The sequence below is a fragment of the Haliotis rubra genome, unplaced genomic scaffold (assembly GCF_003918875.1).
Source record: "Haliotis rubra isolate DU_JTF1 unplaced genomic scaffold, ASM391887v1 Scf57, whole genome shotgun sequence".
NCBI classification, from domain to species: domain Eukaryota; kingdom Metazoa; phylum Mollusca; class Gastropoda; order Lepetellida; family Haliotidae; genus Haliotis; species Haliotis rubra.
The window spans coordinates 2,049,051-2,062,722 of record NW_025767268.1 but is presented as its reverse complement, the minus strand read 5'-3'; positions in this window follow the sequence as shown (position 1 = coordinate 2,062,722).

Here is a 13,672-nt window from a genome sequence, read left to right as displayed (position 1 = left end):
TTCTTTAAACTTTGGGAGTCACTATACACATTCGTACCAGGTGGTGCACAAGGACGCTACGCGTTGTAGATATCAATAATAATCATCTACTATTGGCGTTGAAGTAACCTGTGCGTAATAAGCGAAATCACCTGAAATTGATATATATTGGTATATATTATCTCATTACAGCGAGGAACCATTGATAGTGGTTAACGGAACTGTTTACCATTGCGACAAGGCCATAATCGCAAAAACTTTCCAAGCCAGATTGTGCCGACTCGAACAATCAAATGTCATGTGAGGAGAATCTGTCCATGTGAGAGTAAGATCGATATCTGTATTGGTATTTAATGCAAGAATAACACCGCAATTACCATGATTCTGATAGAAATGGTTTGTAAAGGGATAAATAGGTAAGGAGATATATATTATGTTCCTATGAAACTCATTTGACTTTTCAAATCATATGCTAAAAGTTTGGCCATTTAATATACACAATGTGTATATGATTTAAGTATCTAGTTATCATTTTTCACAATAAATTTCCTGTATAATCATCATACCATTCTTTTTTCAGTTCCCAAGAGGAAACAGCGATTGGAAACAAGGTTTGTTAACATCATCTGTAAAAAATCTGAACTGCTCATTATGAAATAAATTACATTCACATTAAAACACCAGTCTGTTATGTCTCAATAAATATATTGCACATTCAATGAACCGTCACGTGAGGACGGTGGGACATCTGATGGCGTAACAGATGTTAATATGGTAGGGAAATGGTCACTTCCACATAGGTTATCATGAACAGACCCTTCAAATTCACTCAATAAATTAGAATCAACAATGGAGAAATCCAGACAAGAGTAAGTTCCCGTGCCTGGATGTAGATATGTATGCGGACCATCATTAAAGATCTATAAATCATTGCTCAAGAAAAAATCCTCCAGTACTTTACCTTTTGTATTGCTGTCATTCCTATGACCATTTAAATCTCCCATGATAACACATGGTTTGGGGAGCTGGTCATAAAGTGCCTGAACATCAGACTGTTGAAGACAATTTGATGGTGGAATGTTCAAAGAACATAATGTGAAAACAATATTTAATGTTATCCTAACTGCAACAGCCTGGAGAGGGGTATTGAGAGGAACAGGACTATGAATGATGCCCTGCCTCACCAAAAGAGAAGAACCCCCAGTGGTTTTATCAGACGGGGGAGAAAAACGGTGATGTGAATCGTACCGTCTAAAACCAAATTTATCAGGAGGAATGTTTCTTGTAAACAAATAGCAGATGGTTTTAAATCTGGAATTAATAGCTGAAGATCAGAAAAATTGTTCGAAAACCACTACAATTCCATTGTATTAAAGTGTCAGAACAGCTCATGGAGGCTGAACTGGAGATCGTGTCCAGGTAGGTTCTTTACGCTGAAATGGCAGTGATGGAGTAACCTCCATATCTAGAGGTTCAAAGATATTATGAACCTCCAGAGGAACAGTGAATGGTAGAGGCACCTCAATATGTTTGAGGCCCTTTGATTCTTTTTGCTTGACATTTGTGAGAGTTGTACATTTTGTTTCACAACAATAACGGGTTCAGGTTGACTTACAGGTTCAGGCATAGTTGTTTCTGTCGTAGTTTAAGCGGACAGTGTGGTTTGTGCAGCTGATGTGGATTGAGAAGAATCGACTCCAGTGTCTATTTCATAAAGCATGGTCTGTACATCAGATACCCGGTAAATTGCTATTTGGCATCCGTGTTCAGCCTTTGAAATTGAGGAAACTGCAGCTGAGTAGGACACTGTAGAAGTGGACGAGGATGACTCCTTTTCTACTAATTTCTTTGCCTCAACAAAAGATATCTTTAGAATATTTCATGGTTAGAATGTTATTTTGTTTTACATAGCACGGGCATGCTTTGGAAGGGGACATGTGGTCGTCGCTGCAGTTGGCACATTTGATGGTATCTCTGCAGTCTGTACTGTCATGCTTCTCACTGCAGCGAGAGCAGACTTGGGAGTTACGGCAGGACTTCGCCCCGAGTCCAAACTGTTGTCATCTAAAACACCGGAGAGGATTAGGTATACTGAAAGCCATTAAGAATGCAATTTGACATTCATACTTTCTTTACTCACACTAATTCCAACATATATAAACTTAACTGGCAGATATGTTTTAAGTGAACACCTGTGAATAATTTCATCTGAAAATGTCCAGTCAACAACATCAGTGACGCAACAACATCACACAAAGGAGGGGTCACTTGCAGTCAATATCGTGTGTGTCCACCGTGCGCTGCAAGACATGCTCGCAGTCTTTGGGGCATTGAAAGACACACATTTCTCGGGAACAGCTGTTGGATGGTCTGCAGCCTCTGATGGTCTGTGGTCTGATCATGACACCACCCCCTCCAAAACGATCACGTTCAAGGACAGTTTGGCGCAAGTCTTTCTCCTTTACGTCGATAAATCTGTTGACGTCCATCTGCAAAGGATAAGTTAAACCTGGATTCATCTGAAAAAATGACATCTGGCCATGTCCTGTTGCCAAGATTGGCCCCATTTGCTGCCCATCGCTGTCTGGCAAGTCTGTGGCGATGCAATAAGGTTGGACCACGGTACGGGTGACGACACCGGATGTTCAAGGCAGCAAGGCGTCCTTGCACCTTTTGGGCGCTGAAATGACGTTGACTTGTCCCCATTTTCCTCCTTGCCTAATCATCAGCTGTTTGGAACCGATTTCGCAAGTGTGAAACTCAGATATTGCTGTTTTGTCGAGCTTAATTTATATTACAATGATTAATAACATGATCAAGCCTTAATGTTAGATTTTGTAGTATTACTGCAAAAGTGGACAACTATTAAAGTGTCATTCCAAAACAGGACAGCTCCTGCAATGAAATTTTAAGAGAAAATCCCCCCACATTTACAGTATACATGAGGCAAAAAAAGTGACTAAGGTGCACTTGCTCAAAAGAATCTTAAACATTGTGAAAGCTACAATTATTGTCTGTACTCAACATCTTCAATTGAACCACAGAGCTATTGAATCAATGAATAAAACTACTAGGTATGGTATGATCAGTCGGTACCAAGTGAAGTGCTTCACCCTAATTAAAACAATCACAGTAGAACCAACTCGATCAGGCGTGAACCCAGAAATGGTGATTAAACCGTACCCTAAAAGAAAATACCCCAGTCATGATGTTTATTGCCAGTCATAAGGTGACGTCATCACTAATTGCCACCCAACAAAGATGTTGTGATCAGTTTGTGCAATACGAATTGATTAATTGTATGGTGATTGAAATGCAACTGGATACCATCCCGGTAAACATTGGATATACACACTGCAGCTATTGGTGCATAGGTTGGGAATTGGTAGTTCAAGTTTGTTGTTGCATGGAAGTTGTCGGTTCTTATTTGTTGTCTTATTTGTGACATATCCCAGTCATCTTGTATTTTGTTTGTTGTCGGCGCGAACATGCCCCCAAGTTTCTCCCAGCTTTGTTTTCTCAAGGGTGTGTTTAGTTCGTTCTTACATTGCCTCCCTAACCTCTCGTATAGAACGGAGTTCAACATCCACTGTTGTGCTGGGTTCCTGTGAGTATGTTATCTCATGTCGTATGAGTATGTTATGTTTCATGGTCGTTCCATATATCAAAGAGTATTCCTGGATTCATCCCTTTCCTTGTTACTGAATCCCAGTCTGTATTTTCTGAATCTACCGTGTTTTCTATCAGCCATTGTTTCGGGAAGTTCCCTCCTATTACCAGCCTTGTTAACATCGAATCTTCTATGTCTTCTGGTAGCGGATCTCTGAAATTGTTATGTTGTTCCCGGTCTGCTATGTTTCTATGCTGCCTTTCATAGTAACTTCCCATGTTTCCTTTGAAGCTGTCATGGTTGTCTGATAAGTTAAGAGTCGTGAGGCTGTTGTCTTGGTCCAGGTTAACTATCATTCTGTAGTCTTTGCGGCTCTCGGTTGATTTTCCTTGATGGGTGGACCGTCAAAATGCCCTTCCAAGTGATCTAGTTTAAAGCCATATTCTAGTACTCGTTATTTCAGTGCTCTTTTCTCGAAATACCTCATCTCGGCATTCGTCATGCTTGCTGCACATCTCGTGTATGGCACGAAGCTTAATGGTGACTGCCATTCTTTTTTTACTTGTTCCAAGTTATCAGGCTGATATTGGTCTGGTTTACCCGTGAATCTCTTTGCTACCAGGTCATCCCAACCCTCTTTGTTTAGCACCTTTTTGTCGTTCCCTACCTTGATTACTTTTTGTAGGTTTTCTTTGTAGTGTTCGCATGGCGTTTCTGTGTAAATTGGTATGATACAGAACGGTGATTTGGTGTAAGTCTCTGTTATTGTTTGGAACCGTGAATAATTTCCTCCACCGTCATCTACTGTTACTTGTTGTCTTGCCGGCCCTGATCCTCCTATATCTGCTGCCGTTAATTGTGGTGTTGCAGTTCCTATTCCCGGTATCTCTGTTGGTTGTTGTTCGTCCGGCATCTTGACCTTCAGGTTCCTGAAACGTGACAATTGTTTTTGTAGCTGTTGTATTCGTTGTTGGTTCGCTTTATGTAGTGAAGTTTTTCTATCTAGTTTGTTCGTTAGTCTCTTTTGGAATTGTGACTTCACTCTTCTGTACTTATCCTGAGTCAAAAAAGAAACTTCACAAAATGTAATTTGAAAAATAATGTATAATTTTTCTGATGATACATTTATGGGATCCCTATCTTTCGACTCTAGAAAAACGTTAGCCAAACCCACTCAAACCCATCCATTCGTCGTGCAAATGACGTTAGTGCCAAAACAGGTTTTGCACGTGCAGTCGATCACGTGATCTTCGCATTGAAGTTTTCTTCATATGCACGTGTTTGCATTGGCCTCAAGAATTGAAAAAACACTTTTAAATCACAGTTCTAACGGTACTTGAAATGCCACGATTGTCAAATGTGCAACGTGAACGTGCCGTTAGCATGTTGCAAGCGGGAAGATCAGTTATTGACGTCGCAAGAGCAATGGGATGCAGCCATCGTACTGTGTATGACTTGCGAGGTCGTCTACAACAAACTGGCACCACTTTTGATCGCCCAAGGTCGGGTCGTCCACGTGTGACGTCACGAGCAGAAGACCGTCAAATCGTCCTACGTCACCTACGTGACAGATTTCTGCCAGCTACACGAACCAGGGCTGAGATCTTTAGAGGTCGACTGTCCTCACAGACCATTCGAAATCGGTTGCGGGCTGTAAATCTCCATTCTCGACGTCCATATCGTGGGCCAATATTGACGCCGTTTCATCAACGGCAACGTCTGCTGTTGGCCCAAAGTCACCTCCGATGGACCCAGAGAGACTGGAATCGAGTCGTCTTTAGCGATGAATCCAGGTTTACCCTCAGATGCGCGTACGGCAGGCATAGTCTGGAGACGACGTCGTGAACGGTATGCCCAATGTTGTGTACAGGAAGTCGACAGATTCGGGGGCAGAAGTTGCATGGTGTGGGTGCTTTCTGTGGGAACAACCGTTCCCGACTTCTGGTCATCCGTGGAAACCTCACAGCTGCTGCTTACTGCGACCAGGTGCTCACCCCTGAACTCGTTCCTTTCATGGCGACTCATGGCCCAGGTCTACAGTTCCAGCATGATAATGCTCGGCCGCATACCGCGATGTTGACACGAAATTTCCTTCAAAACGCTGGAATCAACGTCATGGACTGGCCATCGAGGTCCCCTGACCTAAATCCAATAGAGCACGTTTGGGATGCACTTGGGAGAAGGCTTCGTGGTCTTAGGAACCAACCTCAGAATTTGCAGGAACTTGGCGCTGCCTTGCAAGAGCAATGGCGCAGAATCCCCAACCACGTGTTCACAAGCGTCAGGCAGTCGATGAGGAGACGGTGTTTGGCAGTGGTGAATGCGCGGGGCAGCCATACATGATATTGAACTGAGAAATTTCGCATTTTTATTCTTGTGACTTGACATTCTGTATACCCATGTTTTGGAACGGCAGTGTAGCCTAATGGAACTGATTATGGCACTGTCAGTGTATCGAGTACATCACACAGATCTCAGCAATGAAATAATAACAATTTTACCATCTTACCATCTCTTGTTCTTTTATAGTGCCCTGAAGAAAGAATGTGAAGTTTCTTTTTTGACTCAGTATATTTAAATGTTTTGTGTGACTTTGTAGCCTTTGTTCGTAGTATGTTTTCCATTCTTGTGTCCTTTGTTTTTGTTTTATTTGTTCCAATTCTCTGTGTACTTTTAAGCCTTTTCTTTGTATAATCCGTGATTTTTGCTCACGTAAATATCTCTTTTCCTCTCATTATCCGTGTTTGTTTTAACTTTGTTTTAACTTTGTTTGTTTTCCTCCCGAAGAATTTGTGTAAACCCAAGTTTGTTCCTTTGTTTGTTTGTCCTGTTTGATGTTCTGCAATATTTCTCGTTTCTAGTAAATGTTGTTTTATCCTTTCTGCTTCCTGTTGGTTTTTCGCTATTCTTTTGTGTAAGGGTGTGTATTGTTCCCCTTTTACCCAATCTGCCCTTTTTGCTCCTACATCTTCCGGTGCTTTTTCTGGTGATTTAGTTCGTTTATGTAACCCGAATATCCTTGACCATGGATTTTGTTTGTTCCATTTCTCCCTTCTATCTAATGTTTCATCGAATGGTTTTACGTGCCTTCCCGCTAATTCTATTTGTGCTTTTGTTGGATTAAATCATTTGTCTAATCGTTTCTTTGCTAGTTTTTTAGCTTCTTTTCCCACCTTCTTACCTAATTTGATGAGCTTCTTGATGTTTTTACCAATTCCGTAAGACGGCATAATTAATGGCTGCCCTTTAAATTTGAAAGACTACTTCCGGTTCCGGTCACGTGTGGTAATAAAAACAGAGGTCAACTTCATGTAAACACGGTTTACATGTTTATTATAACTCCGGAGTATGTTCTTGGTACAATGTATACAAGAGAAAGCGATCCGTCATGTAGTCCAGCTGTATGGTGTTGCCCGTGGCGACGCATGTGTTGGGTTCAGTTGGGTTCATCGTGATGGTCCTGCATGGTGTATCCGCACTTGCAGCATAGGACTTGTCCACTGTTACAGCCGTGCTCCAATAACTCTCGGTTTCTCTTGCCTGAAGGCACCTCATCTTGTAGACTGTGTCCGCCATTGTCCACCAGTCCTCGTCCTTTTCTTCCCGAAGATAATCTATAAGTGTTTGCTTGACTGATTGTTCCAATCCCTGGGTTCTCATCCAACAGTTGTAGTCTCTGAAACATTGAAGCATTCGTAAAAATTTTGTGATTGAAGCGCCTGTAAAATATATTTTACCATTGCATATAATATATTTACCTCTATTAGTCCGAGAATATCATCTCTAGGCTTTCTTTGATCCATGTCTCTTGCCTCCACTGGATGTGCTGGAGCAGCGTCCTGACCCTCCCCGGTGTTGAGATAACGCACCATCACTGGCATCTCTGGATACTTTGGTAGCGGTCTTAGAATCTCCATCCCCGTCGTCAATGTTTTCGTCTTGTAAACTTGGGTGAGTTCCTTGTGATGCTGGGGAATCGCCCACTGTATCCACGTGACTAGAGCGGGTTTAAACCCTTCCCTACATGTTTTAGAAATGGGGCAGTCTTAGTTTTGTAGGTGTGAACTCTGACCTCGAAGGCCTTACGTTGAGCAGGAAAGAACTTTGTCAGGCTACTATTGGATGTGATTATCACTGGGGTCCTTTTCAGTAGTGCGTCTGGTTTGCATTTCTGTCGTACCATGGTATCGGCCCCTTCTAGAATCAACTTTGCATCTTCTAAGATGCTTTCTTCTGCAATACATGGTTCTTCCATTAGAATTAAATTCCTATCCACTGCATCTTGCCAAACAAAGTTACAGGCTCCACTCATTTTGACCTCGGCCGAGAATCTTCTTGAGTATATCATCCGGGTATCCTTGGTACTGCAAGTGCAAGTCGGCGATCCACTTGTATATAGCATTGTCCTTGTGATACTCCGTGGTGGGTGGGGAGCTCGGATGATGAATCTTAAAAACACTAACCATGGCTTATGAAACCCCCACCAAAAAAACAAAACGTCCTCTTGAAAATGATCCTGATGATGATGACCTTAGACCGTCCAAATCAATTGACTTTTGGCCACGCTTTCTTGTGATTGAAACTCTCGACAAAACACCATTAAAGTTGAACCCTTTCGCGGTTTCCAAGGGTATCCAATGTATCGCCGGCGAGGTTAAGAACATTAAACGGTTACGTTCAGGTGCGTTACTGGTTGAGTGCGGGAAACGGCAGCAATCAGCCAATCTGTTGAACACTGAATCGTTTGTCAGCATTCCGGTCGCTGTCTCTGCTCACAAGACATTAAACACAAGCAAAGGTATCATCAGAGATCGTGATCGGTTGTTTTCTGACATGTCAGAACTTGACATCGTGACTGAAATGAAAGATCAAGGTGTACTCTGCGTAAAACGCTTTTCAATCCGTAAAGACAATGAAACTGTTCAGATCAATACTTATCTGTTTTCCTTTTCGTCACCAACTGCTCCCAAATCACTGAAAGCAGGTTATTGCAATATAAAAGTTGACACCTACATTCCTAATCCGCTGAGATGCTTTAAATGCCAGAAGTATGGACATGGTGTAAATACTTGCACATTGTCCGTTGTGTGTGCTCACTGTGAGAAGACACACACAACTGAAGATTGTACAAGTACCTTTAAAAAATGCACTAACCGTTCAGGAGAACATTCATCTTTCTCAAAAGTGTGTCCGATTTGGAAAGAACATATGCAGATCAACAAGATCCAATTCACCCAGAACATCAGTTTTTCTGATGCCAAAAAACTTGTAAAGAGCTCTGACCTTACAGAAAGTTATGCTTCAATAGCCAAAACATCAACTGAATCAAGCCCTAAAGTATATACAGCATCCACAATCTGTCAAACAAACTTCACTTGGGTCAAAGGCGACAATCCACAGCTTTTGTATCCTGCTATATCATCCCAAACTACGGAATCACTAGGACGTCCGAAAAGCAGTCAGAGTCATCTTCTGATCATAAGTCATGCTCTCAGTCACGTTCACAGTCTCAATCTTCATCTGATACTCAAGACATTGTTAAAAGCAAAACTAAACCGAAGCAAAAACAAAGTGGCAGAGCCCCAAAAGGGTCGGAAAATAGAATTCAGCTATACAACAAATATGGATCTCATGAGGCCATGGACGTATGTGAAAACGTCCATCCTAGGGCACATAGCTTGTCGCCCTCCAAAAAAGTGCGGGGTAGATCCCCAATAAATTCCCCCAAAAGATAATGTCTTTTAATAATATTGTACAGTGGAACTGCAGAGGGCTAAGGAATAATTTCAATGATTTGCAGCTATTAGTCCAGGACTTCACACCATCAGCCATTTGTCTCCAGGAGACATATTTAAAACAGACGGATACATTTGATTTACGCCATTTCAATGCATACCATTCCTTTTCACCTCCAGGTGATCGGGCAACTGGAGGATCTTCGATCCTTATCAAACAAAATGTTATCCATAGCCCTGTTATACTTAATACTGGTCTCCAGGCGGTTGCCGTACGACTGACGTTACATGTTGTGTTCACATTATGCTCTGTGTACATCTCACCGTCTTCAACTCTTCAGAAGACTGACTTTCAAAACTTATATGACCAACTCCCGAAACCTTGTATCATTATGGAAGATTTAAATGGTCACAACCCGCTCTGGGGTGGTACAACTACTAATGCTAAAGGTAAACTATTAGAAGACTTTTGTTCAGATAATGATTTATGCATATATAATGACGGTTCTAACACATATTTACATCCTGGCACAGGAACTTATTCAGCCCTTGATTTATCAATTACAGACTCAGACTTATTGAGTGAATTTGAGTGGTCAGTCCACGACGACCTGTGTGGAAGTGACCATTTCCCAACAATACTAAAACCCGTGAATCCATCTGATGTTCCTCCATCATCAAGATGGAACTTTAAGAAGGCTAACTGGCCTTTATATGAAACTTTCTGTGCTGACAAACTCAAACCTGAACTTTTTCATGATCTTCCTGATGCCATAAAATGTTTTTCAGATGAGCTCAGACACATAGCTGACAAGTGTATCCCCAAATCCTCTGCAGTTCCTCATGTACGTAAACCATGGTTTAACGCTGAATGCAAACAAGCTCGCAAGGCACGGAAGAAAGCTGAACATTATTTCCGTCGCCATCCTATGGTCCACAATTTAAACAAATTTAGAATTTTAAACGCCAAAGCACGGCGTACTTTTAAACAAAGTAAACGCCAATCTTGGCGAAACTATGTCTCAAACATCAATTCGCGCACGCCGATATCAAAGGTGTGGAACATGATCCAGAAAATAAAAGGTAAGGGCTCTAAATCTAGCATTAAGCATCTCAAAGATGGAGATGACTTATTAACTGATAAATCTGACATAGCAAATAAACTTGGAGAAACTTTGGCCAAACATTCTTCCTCTTCTAATTATGTACCTGAATTCAAGAAATATCAAAGTCAACAGGAAAAGAAATCTATTAATTTCAATTCAGACAATGGAGAAACTACAATGAAACCTTTTCGATACATGAGCTTCATACTGCTCTTGACCAAGCTCACGATACTGATTCAGAAGCTGATGGTATACATTATCAACTCCTGAAACACTTGCCTGAATCATGTTTAGAGACGCTCTTATCTATTTTTGATGCCATTTGGACATCTGGACAATTTCCTTCGTCGTGGCGTGATGCTATAATTGTGCCCATTCCTAAACCTGGACGTGATCATACTGATCCTTCCAATTATAGGCCAATTTCACTAACTAGCTGTGTTTGCAAGACCATGGAACGCATGATAAATAAACGACTTGTTTGGTACTTGGAAACCAATAACCTATTAACGGATATACAATGTGGTTTCCGTAAAGCAGAAGTACTGTCTATCATTTGGTGCGTTTAGAATCATTTGTTAAAAACGCTCTAATTAATAAACAACACACTGTATCTATCTTTTTTGATCTAGAAAAAGCATATGACACTACGTGGAAATATGGCATTTTAAAAGATTTAAATGGGTTTGGATTGCGAGGCCGCTTGCCTCAATTTACAGCCAACTTTTTAAATGACAGACAATTTCAAGTCCGTGTGGGTTCTACCCTGTCTGATCATTACAATCAGGATCAGGGTGTCCCACAAGGCAGTATTTTGTCTGTCACTTTATTTAGCATTAAGATCAACAGTTTATCCAAGGTTTTAACCGATTCAATTGATGGATCACTTTTTGTGGATGATTTTAATATTTCTTGTCGCGGTAAACATATGCATACTATTGAACGGCAACTGCAGCTGTGTTTAAATAAAATTCATAAATGGTGTCTTGAAAACGGTTTTAAATTTTCTAAATCCAAAACTAATTGTATACATTTTTGTAGAAAATATAAACCGCATAAGGACCCGGAAATGTTTCTCAATGGCACTCCCATCAAAGTTGTAAAGGAGGCCAAGTTCTGGGTTTAATTTTTGACTCTCATTTAACGTTTCTGCCGCATATTAAATCCCTTAAAACTAAATGCCTGAAGGCACTTGACTTGTTGAATTTGTTTCAAATTCTAAGTGGGGAGGGGATCAAGCCACGCTCCTACATCTATATCGATCACTGGTCCGCTCGAAACTTGATTATGGCTCCATCGTATATGGTGGAGCCTGCAAAAGCAACTTAAAATTATTAGATTCTGTCCATCACCAAGGTCTGAGACTTTGTCTTGGATCCTTTAGGACTTCTCCTGTTGACAGTCTCTACGTCGAGGCAGATGAACCATCTCTTACACAACGCGGTATAAAATTGTCCTTGCAGTATATAACAAAACTTTATTCTAACGAGTCTAACCCTGCATTTAACTGTGTCTTTAGTCCTCTTTATGAGGATTTGTACAACAAAAAGCCTTCTCTTGTTCCACCTCTTGGTTTAAGAATTAAACCATTCATTTCTGCTGCTGGCATTGAGCTGGTAAATATAGCTCCTTCCCGTCTTCTTTCTTCTCCTCCTTGGCAGTTGGTTAGGCCCCAAGTTGACCTATCATTAACAGCATTTAAAAAAGGGGAAACTAATGAATTACAATATAAACCAGAATATAATCAATTAAAAAGTAAATATAATACATACAAATCCTTATTTACAGATGGGTCCAAGGATGGTGGCGCAGTTGCGTGTGCCACTGTCATTGGATCCAGAACAATATCTTCTAGAATACCGGATAACAGCTCTATTTTTACAGCCGAAGCAAACGCCATATTAACAGCTCTTAAATATATTCAAAGACACTCTAAACATAACCAATATATCATCTTTTCTGACTCTCTTTCTTGCCTTCAGGCTATTAAAAATATTTCTTGTAAACATCCACTTTTATTAGAAATTATTGAATTGCATAATGAGCTTGCTACTGGCCAATGCGACATCGTCTTTTGTTGGTTACCCAGCCACGTTGGCATTTCTGGGAATACACTGGCTTATCTTGCTGCTAAGGCAGCACTCAACAAATCTGTGACACCACTTCTTATTCCATACTCTGATTACAAGGCTAGCATTAGAACTTACATCTGCGATCTGATGCAGAAGAAGTGGGACACCCAGGTAGGTATTAATAAATTACATGAAATAAAATCCTATATTGGTTACACCTACTTGGGTTGTCAGTCCAGATTTGAAGAGGTCATCATGCGACGATGTCGTATTGGCCATACAAGGTACACTCACAAATACTTGTTAAAAGGTGAAGATCCTCCGTTTTGTATCCCTTGTGATGAGAGAGTCACAGTCAAGCATCTCCTGCTTGACTGTGTTGAATTCTCCATCATAAGGGATAGATATTTCAATGTTAAAACCGTTAAGGATCTTTTAATACTGTTCATCTTCATTTAATTCTTGCTTTTTAAAAGAAATTGATTTAATTAATGAATTTTGATAAATATGTTCTGTAGATAGATGTGTTTTAATGATTGGTAGTTTGATTAGTAACTTAGATTGTTAGTGGCTGTACCCTCAAGGGGGGTTGAAGTATCGTAAAATTATTCGTCTCCTGAGAGGGTATGTAAGTCCCAAAACTTTGAAAGTCAGTTTAATTTACCAGGATTTTTAAACGTAGTATTCTTGTTATTTTAATTTTGGCTAACGTTTCTTATAATCGGTGTAAATCCAACTAGGGTCCATGCAGGTAGCAAAAGTAATGTAAGTCCCCATGGCTCCTAGTATGGTGATCTTCCTTCAGTTGTCGGCGATCTATAGCCTAATTTTATATTGTGTTGTCCCCTATAGTTAAAATGTTTTAGATTCAATTACTAGTTTTACATATATATCTGTGATATTCTAGTTGCTTTACTGTCCTTCGTCGGCAGGTTTTATAATCTCTATATATATGCTATTTCAATGTCAAGTGTTCTCGTCACGATATGGCTGAAATATTGCCGATGTGACGTTAAATAATAACTCACTCACTCACTCGTATGGGATCACTTTGAGATCTTGGATCCATTGCTCTGGATGGCATAGCGTTCCAGATGCATACACACACCGCTTGGCGATTATTTCCCTCGAATTAGCAGTCTTCAACGTGTATCCAATCAAAATCATTAA